We start from the raw sequence: 21,044 nt of genomic DNA, 5'->3' as shown, positions 1-21,044 counted from the left end.
CATTTTGGAAAAATTAGAAGATCCAGAATCTCTGAACTGCTATGCTCACTTCAGCTAGAGTTGAGTAGTTTTTGCTGTCTTTAGACAGGGCAGATGTTTTCTGGTTTACTACACTGCTCATCTCTCCTTATTGTGCTACCTGCCCAATCCTACACATAGGCATGAGTTTTTACCACTCTGGGATTAACATATCTTCTAAAAGCTCCAAGCAGAACTGTAAAGAAGTTCTTGCATTTACAAAAGATTTTCTATAATTTTCATAGCTTTCCTGAGATTCCAGTCTGTTCCAGGATGAGCTGCAAGACATGGAACCTTGCCTTATTTATATTTGGCTCTCCCAGGGACGGGGAAGCCTGGTGGGCTGCCACCTATCGGGTCACACAGAGTCGGACACGACTGAGGTGACTTAGCAGCAGCAGCAGCATAATCCACACAGTACCTGTCACGTAAAACGCACTCAGAAAATGTTGCTTATTACAAGCTAAGTGTAGAAAGGGCCAGAATAACCCTCCAAGAGTCTTGAACATTTTGGTTTACTCAAATCCAAAAGCTTTGGATCCTGGATTGGTCTTAAATTGAAATAAACCTGGATTAGGGGCTGATGTATCGTGCTGACATGGAGATCAGAAATCAGAAAAAAAGAAAGAAAAGAAAAGAAAAAGAAATCAGATACCCTGCATGGGAGCAAGGTGGTATACGGTGGGAAAGGACTTGAGTAGTGTAGAGGAGGGGAAACATCCCTCTGCTCCCCTAGGTTCTGTGGTTGGTCTAAGAATTAAACTGACATAAAACAGATTAACAAGAGAAAAACATGCAAATTTAGTTTAATATTTTTATGTATACATGGGAGTCATCAAAACGTACATGACTCAAAGCAGTCATAAGCCTGAAAGCTTATGTATATTTCTAAACAAAGAGCAATAAATTGTAGATGTGACAAGACAGATAGGCCACAGATAGCAAATTGTGGAACAGTGACAGGGAAATATGGGGAAACTAATGGGAGATAAGAGTTATTCTAGTAGGTTTATTTGTACAGATCTCTATCAGCGTTGAATCCCAGTCTCTGGTGTTAAGAATGTTCTTCTCAGTACAGGGAGGGCATCTTTTTCATAGGGCATTTTATGATCTGCTTTTAGGTACAAAGGGGGAAGTTCAAGAGCCCTTCCTGCATATGCTGTTTCTCAAGTGCCTTTAACTCAAAATAATCAAATGCAAAAGTGGCATGTTTGGGGATGGCATATTCTGAACCCCTTCACTAGGCATTAGAAGTTCTGGATATATTGATTCCATAAATAAATACTTATTTATTGCCTACTATGCACTAAGTACTAAGGATACACACATGAATACAAGATCCTTTAAAGAGTACAGTCCAGGGAAGATTCAGCTTTAGTGGAAGCCATGCAAAACTGGGCATGTCACCAAACCCTTGCAAACTCTGTTTTCCATTAGCAAAAAGGGGTTGACATGTCTGCTTCTTGGGGGCTTATTTCTTGCTACAGTGAGAAACAGCTGATATAATAAAACTGTACACTTTGCAAGCAGTGAAACACAGGCAGCAGGATGATAGAATTGGATTCTTTCTGCCTTTGTTTCTTAGGACTGTAACACAATAGATTGTGGTCACAAAAGCAAGAATGAGACACACCCCACTCCAAATAGTTTTACAAAGAAATGGCCCTGAAGAACCTGTTGCATGCCAATTGGATTCCTCAAGTAGATGGAAACCATGAAGAATCAGGGCATGGTTCAAAATACATTTCCTGTAGTTTAGAGTAACAGAAGATTCTTGCCTGGATCACACTGAGGCATCTAAGGCAGAGTGTGGATGATCCTGGGGAAATCTAGATGGTAAGAGAGAACTTAACTGGCTTAACTGTTTTGGTGGGGGATCCAAGAGGGACCTGCCGTATTAGGATTGCATTACCCATGATGAGTTTACCTAAGCAAGAAATATAGGATGTCTCCTGTTGACAAAAGTGAGCTATTCAGGACAGAGTGACCTCTGTTATTTTTCTGTCCTGTAGAGCTGTCCTCATAGACATATGAGGTTACCTTAGTAGAAAGGCTTCCCTGATGGCTCCCACGGTAAAGCGTCTGCCTGCAATGTGAGAGACCCGGGTTCAATTCCTGAGTCGGGCAGGTCCCCTGGAGAAGGAAATGGCAATCCAGTCCAGCACTCTTGCCTGGAAAATCCCATGGACGGAGTAGCCTGATAGGCTACAGTCCATGGGGTCACAAAGAGTCGGACACGACTGAGCGACTTCACTTTCTTTCACTTGAGTAGAAAGAGCCTGGATCCACACTCAGTGATATTCAAGGACTGAGCAAGTAACAAGTACCATGCTAATGAACATGGTTAAATGTCTAAAGGAGAGAGGAGCCCAGCAAAGAGAGTCCCTGAGACTGCCACCCAGGAGCAAGTCCATTTTTGTCCCAAATCCCTGCCTTCCAGGATTTTCAAGAGAGGCTAGCATTAACCATCTGCCAAGTCAAAGAGCCAAAGTCAGCCAGCCAAGAGACAGTCTTATCCTTTTATCTCGCCCCTCTTTCATGCTACATGAGGCTCTTGGAAAGAGGCGAGCAGGGAGCATGAAAGAGGAAGAAGAGACAAACTTGCTTGTTCTCCTATTGTTGATTTTAAGCTGAAACAGGAGATATTTCAGGAGTTCAGATTTCAGGCAAGAGAGATTTGATGTTAAATTATGTTTGTAGTTTTGACTTTACATGGCTCTGGACATTGTAGAGCCTGAATTAAAACAATGCTTATGACTTAAGATGACCATAGGACATCCCAAAGACCTGGGAGCAGCCTAGATCTTCACCTATGGTCAGATGAAGATTATCCCACACAAAGAATAAAGGGAAAGTAAGGAACACAAAGAACAATGCATTTGACTAAAATGCACATGTCATTCACCATACGTATGCATCATATAAACAGGAATAATTCTGAGAAGCAGCAGTGTTTTTGCCTCTTCTTGAAAAGCAGCTTTTAACAATGAACTATTGCTGAAGTAGGCATAACTAGCTTTTTCTATGGCTCTATTCTTAAGACAAAATGTGGTTAATGACTACTGACAGAATAATAACGGCTATAGGTCACATCAGAGATCTGAATTTGAAGGTCGTTTGAAGAGCACTGACAAAAATTGTTTAAGGTAATGGTGGACTTCCCAAATAATGTTAATTGAGTTGCCCCATCTCTTGAAATTTAGGACTTTCTTCAAATTTTGGAAACATGAGCAGTCATTGTATCATGCCTCATGCCTCAGTGCTCAAGTTTCTGTGATCTGTCAGTCAAGTGGAATCCTTAGAAGCACCAACTGGCCACACTTGGCAGTGAAATTGAGTGTAGATAGAATAATTATTCTGTGCACCTGTGCCTCTATGCCACCCTAATAAAACTTCCAAAATATTATCCCCATCTCCCCCAAAATACTGTTCCCATCTTACTCAGGAAATTTAAATTTCTTATAAAGGAAATTAAAAAGAAAAGCTCTGTGATTCAAATAAGGATTCCACTCAAGATCCTGCCATTTGTAGCATCCCTTTAAAAACTTCTACTCTGCCCATTAAGTCATCCTGTGATTAGCATATCGTTTAAGTTGAAATCTGTCAAAGAAATTAGGTTTACTCTTTTTATTTTAGCCTTGAAAAAATATACTTCCGAGGAGTCTTAGATATAAGTTGTGGACAAAAAGCAGGCACTTTTTTTCTTTTAATTGAGAATTATAAGGGTAGAAAAGGGAGAGAAAATGCCCTCCTTCTCTCCAAAGATACTCTCCTAGACTTAACAATTCCAGTTTCCTCTCCCAGGTCCCTTCTGGCCACTCCTACATCTCCACATTTGATCTAGTGCAGTTTCAGGATTGATGGAACACTTTTCTTAATTTCTGCTGTGTTGCCTTAAAGCTGTAGTGCTGCTTATCTTTTAGACAGTTGCTGCTGCTTCCTTGCCTCAGTCAATTGTCACTGGCAGCTGTGTTTAAAAAACAATCACTTTAGTGTCATAAAGATCACTGCTAATTAAACTCAACCAGAGTATTCACTATTTGGTGTCTGTCCATTGTGCATTTTCCCAAGATCCTCTTATCCCAAAGTTAATTATACCAAAAGACAGCAGATTGTCTGAACCTCAGGGGGGATTTTTCCCCAGTTTGCCTTTTTGCTATTATTCTTAGAGGATTATTCTTGACATTTGTTGAAAAAAAGTATCTTGAAAAGAAGACAGAATTGACAATAGAAGTGTTAAATTTTGAGAAGGCTGATTTTTAATTAACGTTATTAATGGTATTAAGCAGATATCTATACAGAAATATGCTTATTGTATTTCACCAAAGATGCATACCAACAGGTCTAGAAAAAACTGGACTATAAAGAGAAACCTGTACTTCATTAACTCATTTGAGCAGCTCCTCATATATTATATACTTAAAAGAAATATAAGGCCATGCTCTCAGAGATCATACAATCTAGTTGAATGGGTATGAATCTTTCAAATTTCATAGGCCAATAACTTTTCTGAAGAATAAAAAAATAGGAGAAACAGAAAATATAGTGACATCAATTTTTTCTTCTGCCCAACTAAACAATAAAAGTGACTAACATTTACAGAGTGCATGCTATGTGCCAGATGTGGATCTGACGGCTTTATTTCATTTATACTTTACAGCAACTGTTCTGACATTTTATAAATATATAAAACATTAAGTATATATATTTTATTATTGATACATATAACTTTGTGTAAGTGTTCATCACTCAGTCATGCCCAACTCTTTGCAACTCCATGGACTGCAGCCCACAAGGCTCCTCTGTCCAAGGAATTCTCCAGGAAAGAATATTGGAATGGGTAGCCATTCCCTTCTCCTGGGGATCATCCTGACCCAGGGATCGAACCTGAGTCTCCTACATTGCAGGCAGATTCTTTACCATCTGAGCCACCAGGGAAGCCCTATATATAATTATATGTAGTATCGTGTGTGTGAGTATACTGTTAATATTCTTCCCACTTTTCAGGAAACTGAGGTCACAAAAGTCAATGCCTTCAGTCTCATCAAGATTTGAATACAACCAGTCTGGCCCGCAAAACCTTTAACCACTATGCTATCTCACATCAGTTAATTTCATCAATTCATGGAAGAGCTTTATCTTAACACTAAAAGAGTAAACAAGTCATCTAAACACAAAATAAAGGTCTGTTAAATACAATGTATGTAGCTTTAGGACAAAAGCTACATTGTCCTTATTTTGGTCATTTCATATGGGTGTATAAAGACTGGCATTTGCCAGCTGTGGAACAACTTCAAAGAGACAAGACCTATACTTAGGAAGTGTAATTAAAATATGAGCCAATTTGTGATTCAGGTGAGTGGTAAAATCACTGAAGTGAAGCCCACACTGGGTTGAAAGACTGAATGGTAAAACAGTGTGGAGAGAGAATTCCAGACAGGCAGAGGATACAGGCAAAAGCCCAAGGAAGAAATAACAGAGGGGTATGAATAGTTTGATATAGTTTGATATATTCAGAAATTTGACTTGACCCAGGATAAATGGCACAAGCTGTAGGCCCATGAACTCTACCAGATTTACAACTATGTTTTTTTGGCTTGCATAACACTTTTAAAGTAACCTATTTTTTAATATAACATACTAACAGAAAAATGCACAAATTATATGTGTGCAGCTCACTGAATTCACAAATTTTGAACACACACATGTAACTTCTTAAAGATCAAGGAACAGAACACCTACTAGCACCTATAAATCTCTCTTATGCCCCTTTTCCAGATGCTATCCCTGGAAAGTAATTACTATCAGCATGGATTGGTTTTGTCTGGTTTTGAACCTCATATAGATGGAACCATATAGTACGTATGATTCTGTGTTTAACTTTGTGTTAATGAGATTCACCCATGTTATTCCATGTAGCAATCATACATTCCTGTTCATTGCTGTACAGTATTTCATTTATAAATACACTATATTTTATTTATATACTCTATTGTTGAGGGCAGTTGTGTTGGGGGTATTATAAATGAAGTTTCTTCGAACATTTTGGTACATAACTTTTGGTTGACATGAGTACATTTCTGATGGAAATAGAGTTGCTGGATCATAGTGTAGGTATATGCTCAGCTTTAATGGACACTATCAAGCAACTTTCCAAGGCAGCTGTTCTGTTTATACTCCCACCAACAGTATCTTCGGAGAAGGCAATGGCACCCTACTCCAGTACTCTTGCCTGGAAAATCCCATGGACGGAGGAGCCTGGTAGGCTGCAGTCCATGGGGTCGCAAAGAGTCGGACACGACTGAGCAACTTCACTTTGACTTTTCACTTTCATGCATTGGAGAAGGAAATGGCAACCCACTCCAGTATTCTTGCCTAGAGAATCCCAGGGACGGGGGAACCTGGTGAGCTACTGTCTATGGGGTTGCACAGAGTTGGACAAGACTGAAGCGACTTAGCAACAGCAGCAGCAGCAACAGTATCTTCGCTGTAGCTTTAATGTGCATTCCCCTAATGATTATTGAGATGACAAAGTTTTTCAGATGTATACTCACCATTTAGACATCTTCTTTTATAAAGTTCAAGACTTTAACCTATTTTTCTATTGGGTTGTATCTCTTTCTTATTGCTATATAGGCAATATATATATTGCTTATAAGCAATAAGAAATTCTATATTCTGTCTATCAATCATTTGTGAAATATGTACTTTACACAGCAACCCTTTTTACTCTCTTATTGGCGTCTTTTGGCAAACAGAAATTTTAATTTTTAATTTATCGTTAGTATTTGTTGCATCCTTTTAAAGAAACCCTTGCTTCCCCAAGATCATGAAGATATTCTTCTATGTTCTCTTCCTTCATTATTATTGTTTTACTTTTCATATTTGAACATGAATGTGAAAGTCTCTCAGTCGTGTCTGACTCTTTGCAATCCTATGGACTGTATAGTCCATGGAATTCTCCAGGCCAGAATACTGGAGTGGGTAGCCTTTCCCTTCTCCAGAGGATCTTCCCAACCCAGGAACTGAACCCAGGTCTCCCGTATTGCAGGCAGATTCTTTACCAGCTGAGCCACAAGGGAAGTCCAGGGAGGGCACAGCATAGTTTTAAATTTTTGAGTCATTATTTTAAAATCTGAAGATTTCATGAACAAATAAGGATCTTCAGCTCCTCTTGAAAATAAAAATGTCTGGCAGAACCAGTTAGAGACTCCTGTACTGCAACAACAGGCAGGAGCTGCCCACTGTCACTGCAACACGTGTTCTCCCACTTGTCACAGTTCTTACCCCAAACCCAGGGCATGAATCTGGACTCAGCTCTGACTTCACTCATTTATTGTATCTTCTGGGTCATGACCTATGGCTAAAAAATAAGGACAGAAAATAGTGAGAAATGTGAAAAATAATGTTCACCTACTCATTCATCCAATATTTACTTAATTCTAATTACACACTATACTACCTGTTGGGATATACCAGTGAACAACAACCAAAAAAGTTACTTTTGTGTTTTAACCCTGAGGACTTTACTATGATCATTTTAATCAGAATTATAACAATGTTGAATATTTTTAACAAAATATTTTTCTTGGCAACTTTCATTCAACCAACTAAATGAATTAGGGATGATAGAAGAGTGAGCACACAGCATGACACAGAAAAAGAAGAAGAACATGGAAAAAGAGTCTTGAGCTGTTCTGTCATATTAACAGATAACTTCTCAAATACACCAGGACGTCAGACAACCCTTGTTTCACAACATCCTCAGGTTCAGAATAACAGACACAAAAACTATCTGAAGCTTTCACTCCCAGGAAGCTTACTTTCTACTGGTAGCATACTTAGGTTGGAAACTTCTTCAGTGAATTTCAATTTCAGGAATTTTGACATTATCCTCCTGCTAATCCCTGGGTCGTCGGAAAGAAACCCTGGAGGTGGAAATGGCAATTCATTTCAGTATTCTTGCCTGGAAAATTCCTTGGACAGTCCATGGGGCTGCAAAAACTTGGCAATTGAGCACAGTGGGTAATCAGTGGTGTTTATTACCTTTAATTCTAGGTTTCATAGAATACTTACCGAAACCTCATTCTTCATCAGTTCCCAAGTATTTAGAAATAAATCAACCCTGACCCTAACTCAGTGAGTTATTTGGTTTCTGTGAATAGGGGGAGAAAAGGAGAAAAAAATCCCACCATCCAATGAACTTTTAAAATACAAAGGGGCAGTCCAGGGTGAGGTTGTATCTATTTCTTTCACCAAGAATTCAAAGCACCTTTTCACTCAGCTCAGTTTGACTTTCCCATTGCAGTCAGTAGTATAATACCAAGACGTGTGTGTGTGTGTGTGTGTGACTGGGCAGGGAAAGAGGCAGTGAAAGTGAAGTGCAATCCAGTTGTTACTAATGGACTGCTAAATTTTCCCTCATGTAAAGTTATTTTAGCCTTCTCCTTCTCCTTCTCCTGTGTCTTATGTCATGTCTTGGGATCCAATCAGCACTACCAGAGGCAAGCCCATTAACTCTTTCAGCTCTCTAGGGTACCATTCAGACTACTCAGTGCATTTCTGGTGCTCTACTCTCTAAGTGGACCATACAAGGATGCTATTTAGTTCAATACACTAGTGATTCATAAAATAATTCCTTGAAGGTTTGAAAAGAGTTAACCTGTATCCCTCTCTAAACATTTGGCTTAGTGCAAGGGATTGACTGAGAAAATGATGAGGATAGAGACCAATATGTCATTAACTGGCACAAAATTCTAGTGACATAAGCAAAAAAACAATCATCTTTAGTATACAAGTGGAAAAACTGAGAACTACAAGAAGTTATTGTCCACAGTCACACAATAAGCTGACCTCTGAGCCAAGACTGTTTCCAGGTCTCCAAATGTTCCATCTGGAGCTATGCCTATGGTTTCCTTCAAATCCAAACCCGTGTAGGGAAGAGGAGGATGGAAGTGTATGATGGGGCAAAGGTTAACACAAGAATCCTTCTGGGCCCTTCCAGGACCAAAATTCTTTTTTTTTTTTAATTATTTTCTTTTCATTTCTCTGAAATGCAAATGCTAGTCTGTTCCACTGTAAATCCTACTTGAGATGAAACAGAATTTTAAGTAGAATCTATAAAACCATCCCTTCCCAATTTCCTTCCTGGCCAGTAGTTCCTGTCACCTCTGACCACACTAAACCCAGCAGCCTTTCCACGTTTTACCTCAGTTCCCATCAGCATGTTTGCAACTTTCCATAGTTTATTTTCATCTCTCTCCAGCAAACAAGGCCTCTTGTGAAATGAGAGAAGACAGGGTCAACACACACACACTCGCCTGCTGGTTTGACAGAAAACACCACACAGAACCAGGGAAGCTTGCATGGGGTCTTCGAGGAGGCCACACAGCTAATTCGCATGCTGGTACTGCAGTTGGACTCCTTAGGAAACAGAAGTCTCAAGTTTAACTCACTCTGTGGTTGGAAAGGAAGTAGATAATAAAGTGGGTGGGGAGCTGTCATGACTTCACAACCAAACTGTGACCGACCTCTTCACGCGGAAGTCCAGAATAATAAATTTTGGAATTGGAAATGGTCTGCCTCACATCTTGTCAATGAGAAAACTGAAGCAAACGGGAAGTGACCTATCCAGGGCCATGTGATTTATTAGCATCACAGTCAGTTGGTGAGGGCACTTCAAGAGTAGAGAACAGAAAGAGAGAGGCTCACCACAGAAAATGAGGATTTGTTTCAAGGATCCACAGGGCAAGGAACTTTAGTGGTAGCACCTGCAAGCTTCATTGAGCACTAAATATTGCAGGTACCTAACAGCAGCTCTCGGAGAAGGCAATGGCACCCCACTCCAGTACTCTTGTCTGGAAAATCCCATGGACAGAGGAGCCTAGTGGGCTGCAGTCCATGGGGTCGCTAAGAGTCTGGCACGACTGAGCGACTTCACTTTCACTTTTCACTTTCATGCATTGGAGAAGGAAGTGGCAACCCACTCCAGTGTTCCTGCCTGGAGAATCCCAGGGATGGGGGACCCTGGCAGGCTGCCATCTATGGGGTCGCACAGAGTTGGACACGACTGAAGCAACTTAGCAGCAGCAGCAGCAGCAACAGCAGCTCCAGTCTGCTAGTTTCACAATGGCAAACATGCCTTAGACAGTAGCACCTGTCTGCTTGCTCTAGTCATTTGCTATCGTGGCGTTAACTACTCTCTTCTCTGCTCTTGCTTTTACTGCTTTTGTTCATATAAACACATATCTCTCTATTATCCTGTCTGCTTCTTGATTCCTGCTTCCCAGGGCCTCTGCTTCCTGTGTCGCCTTTCTGACTTATTTTCTGTGTGTCTCCTGACTTCTTTCCACTGACATATAACTGGTTATCCTTGAATAGACTTACTTTCAAGTTCTGGGAGGGAGGATCCGATGGGTTCACCTAGTAACTCTCCAGTAGTTCTGTCACCAGACCTTAGGGTTATTATAGATGATGGCCACAGGGAGATGTCCTTTCCTGGTCAATCAGGATAGACTGCAGAAACAAAGCTGAGTAGTCATCTCTCCTCAGAATGGGGTTTTGGGTATGGAAAACACTTGGAACATAACAGAGTCCTCCTCAAATTAGTGCTTTGGACTAGATCCCATGTCTCTCAGTTATGTAGTGTACAGTAGTGAATAAGAGAATATTTCTGGAGCCAGGCTGCCTGGCTTTTAATCCAATGACCATTACTTTCTGGCAAGTTATGCTTTAGGAAAGTTATACAAGCTCAAATTCCTTACAATAGAGATTATAATATAGTCTGTCTTATAGGGTTGTGGGAGGACTGGAGTAATTTACATAGAATATTTAGAAGAGGATCTGATACATTAAGTGCTCAATAATGTTAAATATTATTATTATCATATTTTTCCCATAGCACCTGTAATGAGTTTTTGTTTGTTTGTTTTGTTTTGGCCACACTGCACAGCTTGTGGGATCTCAGTTCCCATGGATCAAACCTGTGCCCCCTGCAGTGGAAGCAGTCAACCACTGGACCACCAGGCAAGTCCCACCTGTAATAGTTTTAAACGAGATCTGTATTCTTTGAGACTTTTCCCACAAAAACATGGAGCCTAATTCTTCCCCTTTGAATATGGTCCAGAATGTGCAGAATGCAGTAAAGTAATGCTTCATGATTTCCAAGGGTAGATCAGGGAAGGCAATATAGTTTCTGCCTTGTTGGAATTCTTGCTTTTGCACCTACACTGCAGCTTCTCTCTAGCTCCTGCTCCCATTCTTCAGAATAGTAGATTCTCAAATCTTAGTGCACAAAACTAAGCTGCTAAATGCGAATTCTTAAGCCCAACTCCCAGAGATTCTGATACACTAGGCTAGGAAACTTTTAAGAATCACTCCAGGAAGTCTAATGCAGGTTAATTTTAGACCAGACTTTGTAAAACACAGAACTAATCTTTAAGAAGTCATTTAGTACAATGATTTAAGAGCGCAGTGTATAGAACTCAACCACCTGGATTCACTTCTTGGCTCTTCTATTAAAACTATCTGTGTGATGTTGCACATGACATTTAACCTCATTGTGCCTCAGTTTCTCCAACTGTGGAATAGGATTAATGATAATACCTACCTCACAGGCTTGATGCAAGCATTAAATGCATTAACATATATGGAACATCAGAATAATGGTGTACTTATCAATTATTTACAGTAGGGGAATTACCTAGCTATCCCTGGAAGCTAGACCTTGCCTATAGACAGCTACAACAAGATTCTTGCAGTGACACCAATAAGGGTGAAGAGAAGTCCATTAGGTGCTGGTTCTCTGTCCATTCTCTTTTCTCACTTTCCCTTGCCCCTCAAGCTGTGGCCAATAGACATATTTTGTTAGAAATCAAATTAATGCATGAGCCAATCAATCCTGCTACACTTTTAAGTCCTTCTATGTATGTCTTAAGGACCTTTTCTAATCTATTATTTGATCATAATATTTGGCATGTCAGCAGACTTTAAGTCTTTTCCACCATTATTTTGATGCATGCTGTTAGCGAATTTGGGTTTCCATGTTTCTTTTACAGTGCATTTCACTAAGAGTTCATTTTCAAATGCAAACATAAAAACTAATGTTCCTAAAGCTTTATGACTCATAAAATGCATTTCTCCCCCTTCCCCCTCATTCAGTAGCATGATAGCAAATCTTTTACAGATTGCCTTGCACCTAGGGAGGTGGCTCCCAGTGCTCACATAAATAATTTATACTGATCAACACTTGCTCCAATTAATGGAAATGATAATGTTGTAAAGAAAACATTTTACAGTGTTTCCAAGTCTATTCACCAGAGAAATAATAGTATTATTTCTTATTATTTCTTAGTATTATTTCTTAGTATTCCTAGGTATATGGGAAACCTCAGAGCTAAAAGTTCCAAAAAAAGAGTTTTTTTGTGTGTTTTTTTTAAATTTTTTGATGGCAAAGAACAGTCTTTTCTTATAGTGCAAGGTCTGTTATATACTAGGTACTGTTAATACCTCACTGGCAGAAATAGCTCTCTCATATTATGGAGCTGCTGCAATTTTTCTATCAGCCGACAACTGTGGTTTCCTGAAGTAGCAAAACCTGAAAAAAAATGCAGCAGCTCAGAGAGAAGGAATCAGAGTGGGCTGGTGATTCATGCATCCTCAGGAAGAGGGTTGGACATGACCTCTGAGACACCTGTCAACACTGTTTTTTGTTTTTCTACCATTCTATTCAAACACTAATTTATAGTCAAATATCAGTCACACCTCAAAAACAAACAAGATGTTTTCACTCCCTCTCCCCATTTCTAAATGTTGCAGCTTTAAACTTTGCCCCAGAAAGTTGATCAGACATGTAAACAAGTTAAATTTAAGTCACTTTATTCATGCAATTCATTGACATGAATAAGAGTTATAGAATGTGTTTAGTTAGCATTAAAGATAAACTCCAAATATAGCTCTGGAGTTGAAGACTATATTTCACCTAGACTGTAAGACAACACTATTTGCTCCTTGGGAGGGGGAAGAAAGGATGTATTATTGACCTTAAGTGACCTATTTTTGATCCCTTGTAAACATGAAAAGTTGGCAGCTGAGTATTTGTGTGCTAAACTCTGCCCCCTCATCCACATACCATGTTTGGAGGAACTGAAAGCACTTCCTGTATGGGGTCATGACCCAAGGCCAGCAACTACAATTTAGGCAGAATTAGAGCAACAGTATCTGCAAGTGGGATTGGCACCTCCTAAAAGCCATCATCGCCTGCTGACAAGAAACCTAGAATCCAAACTTAGGCAGAAGACAGAAGGGAAGCTGAGGTGTTTTATTAAAGAGACACAACCCTTCTGTGTACCATGTACTGCTGGTTGAGCTCAACTTCACAACAACTCATATCCGTACAGTGCTGGCTTCCCTTCTCTCACACACATACACTCTCCTGGGGGGTGAGAGGAATGGCTCAAACACAAAATTAGAATTCTTTGAAGGGTGACATCCGTTATGGCCCTAAGGAATTTTGTGACCTTAACTTTCTAAAATTAATCCACCTAAAAGCTTAAACATGGAATACCCATTTCATCTTGAAGGAGACTTTTGCCACTTTGCCAAATTACCTGGTTAATTAATTCAGGCCTAGTATAATAAAACTAATTTAAAACCAAAATATCCATCACGTAATAGAACTAGATATGCTGTTTTTATCAAAGTAATTATCAGGATAATTGCCAAACTTTCCTTTGTTTTGTTTTATTCCATATAAGCCAATCCCACTGGTTTATATGCACTATATATACATATATCCTTATATTAGTAAACAAATGTGTTGAGAATAAATTTATAGTCAGAAACTTTCCTCCAAGAGCAAAGGATAAAAAGAGAACAAGAGCTGTATTTCCAATCCAGATTGTTGGCGTTCTATAAATAAATGAAAACTTTATTTAAAAATCTATGTCTTTATCATACCTATATTCAGAGGGTTTCTGTATATAGTAATAAAACCTTTCTACTGGCAAATATCAACAAAAAAAAAAACTGATAAATGAGTAAAGGTTAGGACTACTATACAATTTCAAGCCACTTCCAAGGGTGATTGAAGTTTGACAGATTCCCTTCTTCCCATCTAGGAAAGGATTTGAGAAGGTATTCTTCCTCTTCCAGGATGGCTCTTCATCCTGTGAGTCCCAAGGAGCTGGGCTAGCGGAGATCCTACACAGGTACTGGAACAGTTGTTCCTCAGCAACTCACCTGGCTGTAGAGCTGTCCCGAGACTCCTCTAACACTTCTCAACTCTGAGTCACTATCCACAGAGTCAGTGACTAATGCACCACGTTAAAAGGAAGTCTTAGAGAATTTTCTTCAAAGCAAAAGCCTCAAACTCGAACACCCACAGGAAACAGGAACGTAAAGTACAGCAATGAGGGAAGAGGGGACAATTAGAAAATATGGGCTGCAGTTATTTCTGCACTCTCCCTAACTCCATCCAGTTTTTGCCATGAGAATTTGTAGGCTCAAAATTGCTATTTTTCCTCATTTTTAAGAGATTTCAGAAATCTGATTTTATTGATATCTGCTGATTTATAAATATTTACAATGAACTTGATTGTGTAAAACATTGTGCTAGGAAATAAAAAAACATCTGTGACAATAATCACTAGTTTATGATCTGTGGTTTATAGTGTCATCCCCTGCACACACAGACAGGCATAGGCCCATGTGTGTGCATACTCACCCACCCCTAAAGAGTGATAGATCCTGGGAGCTGAACCCGTCAAATTTGAATCATCCTTGGAAACAGCTTGAAATTGTTTAACAGTTCTAACTTTCATTCATTTATCAATTTACAATTTTGTAGACTATTTACTAGCAAAAGATACTATTATAATTTATAGAAAAACACTGAACATAAGTACAACAAAGACATGAAGGTGAAGGTGAAGTCGCTCAGTCGTGTCCGACTCTTTGCGACCCTGTGGACTGTAGCCTACCAGGCTTCTCCGTCCATGGGATTCTCCAGGCAAGAATACTGGGGTGGGTTACCATTTCCTTCTCCAGGGGATCTTCCTGACCCAGGGATTGAACCTGGGTCTCCCACATTGGAGGCATACAACAAAGACATAAGATTTTTAAAAATTTTTAATTGAAATATAGTTGATTTACAATATTGTGTTAGCTTCAGTTGTATAGCAAAGTGATTTGGTTATACACACACATATATATATTCTTTATTTTTTCCAATTCTTTTCCATCGTAGGTTATTACAAGTTACTGATTACAGTTCCCTGTTGTTGTTGTGCTCAATCACTCAGTTATATCCAATTCTGCGACCCCATGAACTGTAGCCTCTGGGTTCCTCTGTCCATGAGATTTTCCCAAGGAAATCCTGGAGATTTTCCATCTCCAGGGGGTTTTTCCCAACCCTGGGATCGAACTCATGTCTCTTGCATCTCCTGCATTGGCAGGTGGACTCTTTACCACTGCACCACCTGGGAAGGTCCATAATTCCCTGTACTATACAATAAAACCTTGTTGTTTAAATATGGAAGTGTGTATCTGTTAATCCCACACACCTAATTTATTCCTCCCCTCCTCCTTTGGTAACCATAAATCTGTTTTCTATAACATATAGATTTTTAAATTAGGTTTTCATTCATTTACTAAACTGTGAACTCCAGTTAGAAAATTCTATTTAAAGACTAAATAATTTTACTTATAGTTTATTTATGTATATAAATAAATAAAACTATTTACATACAACCAAAAATTATACCTATTTACCAAAAAGTAAAGAATTAATGCTTCTCATCCAAAATTTTGTTTATTCTCCATAATTACTAGAATCAAAGTTTGAGTCAAAAAGCCTGAAATAACACTGAAAGCAGTCAGTGACCTTACCTATATGAGGTAAGCAGTTAGTCACAGCAGACAATTCCTAGGGTGTGTCCATGATGACAAGTTTCTGAAGGATATTGTTACACTATGATTTATTTTCAAGTATAAATAGGAGATGAGTAGATGAGCTGACTTCTGATTACATATCATATTAAAACTTCCATATTTATATCATATTAAAACTTCAAGCCAAATTTTCAATAATCAATAAAGTCCTTACTGAACCAGAAGATAAAAGATTCTTCAGCAAAGTGACTTCCAAAGACAGACATATAAGTTCAGTCCTGGTTTTTAGTTTAACATAAATATCTGTTTTTGGTGGTGGGGGGAGACAAATTTAATGTTCAAATACATATTCACTGTGGGTTGAAAGCACAATATACATGTAAGAGACATTCCATAGAGTGTTTATTACAGCCTTAACAGTCAGTATGCAATGCTGGTTATCTTTTCCTTCCCCTCACAAACAGTAGACTTCATTTTTCCTGTAGAATTTGTTGAAAGGGTTTTCAGTGTTCTGAGAATTGGGACTCATTATGGGATGCCTGTTGAAAATAGCTGCTTACTCAGAACAAGCTGAAAGCAAAAGGATATTATTTTCAGTCTAAATCATTCTAACGGGATTGGGCCAATCAGTCTCTCTCCTTGATCTTTATATTGAAAATGTTTTCCTTTTTCTCTCACTGAAAATTTCTGTTGCTTACAACCATTTGCAAACTCCAGGAAAACCTGTGTAAGCACCATGATTACAAGCTCAAGGCTAGACTTTAATGCTCTATATCACAAAATAGCTGCTTAAAATCAGAGATCCTGCTTAGACTGAACTAGAAGGAAATTTTGTCTCCAAATTCACCATTGTTGCTCTTTTTCTTTCATATATATTCAGTTAAATAGTTTGTCTCTTCAACTGTAAGGCAATCACCACTAACTCTTTCTAAAGGATTTGGGAAATATTTCTACCTCAGAGAAGTGGGCTTTGAAATCTGAAATATTTGGAGTCATGTTCTTATTCTGCCTCTTAGCAAACTAAATGCGCTTGGGCAAGCCCCTTAACCGCTCTGAGCCTTTGTTTTCCAAAATCTACTTTTCAGCCTTGTTGTGAGATTTTAAAAGAAAACACAGCGAGTTAAATACAACAGCAAAACATTTTAAATATTTCAGGACAAAGGCAGTTTCAGTTTGTTAGACTGTGGGTGACAGAAACAACTTTCCAAGATCAGTCAATAAAGACAATCTTCAGAGGAAATTCTTGAGTTCCTTTTCCATTCACTTATGGTTATTTCCATCACATAAATAATTCTCACTAGAGCTAACTATGTTCAAGGAGACTGTAAGCTGGGAGTGAGAAAAGAAGGAAAGGAGAGATATCTAGATAGCTGAATCAGTTCCACAAAGGATTTAAACCCTAGCAGTAAACAAGGAGATAAGACCTGCCAGCAAATAACTATAAATCAGAACAGAAATTCATCCAGGCTGTAACAGGGGCAGGGCTAAAGAGCAATGACAGTTGGGTGAGGGAGGAGATAATTGTTTCCTTTTATAGTTGTGATTCTGAAACCTATAGCAAAACCCACCCTCTAAAATAATTTTTTTTCTAGCAAATGGTTCCAGAGAATTTTAGAATTCAATATATTTTAATAGTTTCGGTTAGAACACTTCCATTTTACAGATTAAAAAAATGATAAATGGGCCCCCAAAGATGAGTTAAGTAATCAAGTTAGGACAGAGTCAAAACAAGAAGTATTGTGCTTCTCCTGCTTCAGAAAACCCATAACGTCTCTTTGTCTGAGTCAACTGGAAATACCCTTTGAACAATGTATGTCTCTTCTATCAGAGGAAGAGAAAGTTCAAGTTGCAAATAAAAAACTCTATAATACTCTGAACTTTAGGCTTTTCCATGGCTTTAGTCCTTCTGCCGTTCTCTAACATTGCTTTTTCTCCAGAGATTTTCATTTTTGCCTAGAATATAGGACTTTCTTTTGATGATTTATTGTCTAACAAGCAAAACCAGAGATCCCTGAGCTAATGACTTCTTCCTTCCTTTCATCCGTCCTTTCTTTTCCTTTCTTCTTTCCATGTGGCTTCCTATGATATTGGAATTTGATCCAGCATTCTTAGATTGACCCTAGAGTCCAAGTATGGCAAAATATCTGGAGGAGTATTGGGCAAAGAGGATTCCCAGCATTATTCAGGGTTGACAGGGACCAATGGGTATCAAGACTTTCCTAAAGGCTTCATGAAAGACTCTGAATGAACTCTTCACTGAAAACTGAAAGGAGGTGGAGAACCCAAGAACCGCTGAGATTGAATTTCCTATCCAGTCCACACTGGAGTCAAATAGAAAGAAAGGAAAGCAGACAAAAGAAAAGATGTTAGGAAAAAATAAGGAATTAAGGTATTATTTTATTTCTTGCATACTTAAGACATAGGCTGACAATCATTGACACTACACTTTATTCTACACAGTGCACTACACAGTGAATGCCTCTACATACATGCATGCTAAGTCATTTCAGTCGTGACTGATTCTTTGGGATCCTTTGGACTATAGCCCACCAGGCTCCTCTGCCCATGGAATTCTCTAGGCAAGAATACTGGAGTGAGTCGCCATGCTCTCCACCAGGAGATCTTCCCAACCCAGGGATCGAACCTGCATCCTTACAACTCCTGCACTGGCAGGCTGATTCTTTACCACTAGTGCCATCTGGGAAGTCCCCTTCACACAATGATAAAGTGGTAATATTACCTTTATAACTCAAAATGAAGGTAGCTTTCACTCCGTACCTACAGAGCAATTGACCTTAGCCAGAATAAAGGATTAATAGGTAAATGTTCAATAGATTACTGAGCATCTACAGGATCTTTACCTACATTATTCAGTTTTATCTAATTATCAGAATAGTTCTATAATATTGGTGTCATTAATGGCAACCCACTCCAGTATTCTTGCCTGGAGAATCCCATGGACGGAGGAGCCTGGTAGGCTACAGTCCAGCCGGTCGCAAAGAGTCGGACACGACTGAGCGACTTCACCTTCACCAACCCTGTTTTAGAGACGAATACAAGGATCAAGAAGTCTGAGTAGTTTACCTAAAATCACAGAGACAGTAAGTGGTAGTACTGGGATTAGAATCCATGTCTGTCAGGAGCCACATGAACTGCTTCATACCCTTCCCATGAATTGCTCTGCTGCCTAAGATCGCAAGGCATAGTGACTAGAGTTCTTAATTGGAAGCTGGGATACTTAAGATTTACTCTCGTTTATATTCTTTATTATTCTTCTGTCTTTTCCAAAGACTTTGACTCTCATGTCTCCTTTTATTCATATGTGTTTCTTCTATTGTGCTAATTCACTGTCTGATCTTGACCACAATCCCACCTCAACTAACGGCCTCTCGTCAACACTTGCTTATCATCTGACCCCAGGCCCATCCTGGGTTTGCTTCTGTTACGCTTTTCTGGTTCTGACAGCTCACAATTCACTATGTGGTCCAGAGGAGATAGTGAGTGACAAGGGAATCATTCAGAGAAGACTGAGATGACTACAGGCTGTAACAATCAAGGAACATTTGATGGAAAGAGATTATTAAGTTGGAAAGAGGGAGAAGATCACTGTATTTAAAAGGGAATAAAAGACATGAAAATTAGAGTATGAACAATAAGTGCTGTGCTTTGTCGCTCAGTCATGTCCAACTCTTTGCGACCCCATGGACCTGTAGTCTGCCAGGCTCCTCTGAACATGGGGATTCTTCAGGCCAGAATATTGGAGTGGGTTGCCATGCCCTCCTCCAGGGGATCTTCCCAACCCAGGGATCAAACCCAGGTCTCCCACATTGCAGGCAGATTCTTTACTGTGTGAGCCATCAGGGAAGAATAAGTAGAACATACTTAATGTAGAAGAAGAGAATTAAGCTTGATAATAGTCAGAGATTACTTTGGTATGTGGGTTAGGATTAACTGTGACTTATCTGAATGTTTTAAGATTTAAATTTCTCTGCCAATATTGTACAGTATGTATAGAAATAGAAAAGAGTGAAGGCAGAAAAACCAATGATTGTTACTGAGAAATAGGTAGGATCCAAAAAAACTCCACAAATGTAAGCCATGATATGTAGGAAGATGACTGAGACCAAAGGAAGAACTGGGGATTTCAAGAGGCAGACATAATTTACAAAGAATATGAATTTTTGCTTACCCATGGTGACTCTGGGATAATTTGGTGATGTTCCAGTGAAAATGCGTAAACCATACAATTTAGATTGGGACTTGAACCTACAGTCTTTTCACCAAGGTCACACCCAGTCTCAGGAGTTAATGCATCATGTTCTTAACATTTCATCACAGAAAGAATTCACTGAGAGATAAAGTGATAGGCAAGAAGTGGATTTATTCAGAGAGAAACACACTCCACAGAAGAGTGGAGGCCATCTCAGAAGGCAAAAGTGGCCCAAGAGTATGGAGTTGTCAGTTTTTATACGGTGGATAATTCCATAGGCTGAGTGGGAGGAGTATTCCATTAACTTGTAGGGAGAGGTGAGGATTTCCAAGAAGGGCCTCTGCCCACTTTTTGCATTTTCATACTGAGCATGGAGTTCTCCAGGCAAGAATATTAGAGTATGTTGCCATTTCTTCTTCCAGTGGACCACATTTTGTCAGAACTCTTCACTATGACCTGTCTACCTTGCGTGGCCCTGCATGGCAGGGCTCATAGTTTAATTAAGTTATGCAAGCCCCTCTGCCACTACAAGGCTGTGATCCGTCAAGGTGATTACTGCTGAAGGTAAAGCTCCAATACTTTGGCCACCTGATGCAAAGAGCCAACTCAAGGGAAAACACCTTGATGCTAGGAAAGATTGAAGGCAAAAGGAAAAGAGGGTGACAAAGGATGAGATGGGTAGATAGCATCACTGACTCAATGGACACAAATTTTAGCAAACTCAGGAGATAGTAGAGGACAGAGGAGCCTGGCATGCTGCAGTTCATGGGGTTACAAAGTGTCAGACATGACTCAGTGACTGAACAACAATGTTTTGACCTTTATGGTCAGTCTTGGAACTGTCATGGCACCTGTGGGCGTGTCATTTAGCTTGTTGATGTATTACAATGAGTGTATACTGAGGCTCAAGGTCTAGAGGAAGTCAGCT

Source organism: Budorcas taxicolor, chromosome 8 (assembly GCF_023091745.1).
Source record: "Budorcas taxicolor isolate Tak-1 chromosome 8, Takin1.1, whole genome shotgun sequence".
NCBI lineage: Eukaryota > Metazoa > Chordata > Mammalia > Artiodactyla > Bovidae > Budorcas > Budorcas taxicolor.
Note: the sequence above shows the minus strand (reverse complement) of the source record.